We start from the raw sequence: 1,236 nt of genomic DNA, 5'->3' as shown, positions 1-1,236 counted from the left end.
GTTCAACGGAGCGTAAATACACTCGTTCAGCAAGAAGTCAGCAGGTCGCACCGGAAAATTGTGTATTCGTAACATTAAAACAAATGTCATGATACAATGTGAACGACAATTACAAAGTGTGGTTCAAGTTCAGGAAGAATGGTAAATGTGACAACGGATTACAGACACTGCAGAACTCAAGAGTGACCCAATAAACTCTCATTGGCTTATGAAAGCACTACTCAAGCCTATATCCTCCGACAGTGACTTCATGGCGTCCAAACTGTGAAAGGCGCAACCACCGACAGCCTCTTGTCAACTTCATCTTTCTGAAAAAGTTTGCTCTTCAGCTTTCACTCAGGAAAACCCCAATCAGCAGGCCGAAACCGAAGCCGATAACTAAAGCGCAACACAAATTTCTTTCAAGTCTTTCTTGCGTGACAGGCAGGCTCACATCTATGGGCAGCTCGACTCAAGCCAGAGATGAAGGGCTCAAATCGGCGATGCACTTTTTGACATCCCGAGAGATTGGTTGTGTCTTTCACGTCTCGCTGCTTGTATTTAGGAATAAATTTTGCTCCCAAATAAGGGCATTTTTATCATACGAAACATTACGAGTGCAAGTAGGCACCACCTACTCTTCTTTGGCACTGGGCTTCATTGGGGTCCCTTAAAGCTTAGTTTTTGGACCACTTCTGCTTCCCACCGACATCGAAGGTACTCTGGATATCATTTCAAGTCCATATCGGCTTTTTCGTACGACAAGAAATCCTAGAGTTCCAAATCCAGCGCTGTCCAATGGATGCGAGCACTACAAAGCAGTGATCACTGAGCTGGCATCTTTCTCAGAATGACGAAAAATGCGTCCATTTGCCGTTCGATGGAGACGCGGCCAACCCGTTTGTCGCACATGGCGAGAGCAAAACAGAAAACATTCTGAGGATAGATGCCAAAAAGGATTTAGTTATTTTGTCCCCATCAAGAATGCCCTTCTCACTTCGCCGTGAACAGCGGGCGCAAAATGCATCCGTCGTTCTTCGGATTAGTTGGCGCAACTTCTCCCTACCACTCTCATGGACTTCCAAATACTCTTTGGGGTCTAGATTGCAGCTGTTTTGACCACGCCAGCGAATCTGCTTCTCAGGACACAAGAAAGACGAAACTCTCATTGAGTGTGTCCAACAAACTGCTGCAAAGTTGGCTGCTTCCTCATATCGGTTGATTATGAAACGCGTCTTGAGGTGCTTGAACGTTTCC

The sequence above is a fragment of the Opisthorchis viverrini genome (assembly GCF_000715545.1).
Source record: "Opisthorchis viverrini unplaced genomic scaffold opera_v5_161, whole genome shotgun sequence".
In the NCBI taxonomy this organism is placed as follows: domain Eukaryota; kingdom Metazoa; phylum Platyhelminthes; class Trematoda; order Opisthorchiida; family Opisthorchiidae; genus Opisthorchis; species Opisthorchis viverrini.
Note: the sequence above shows the minus strand (reverse complement) of the source record.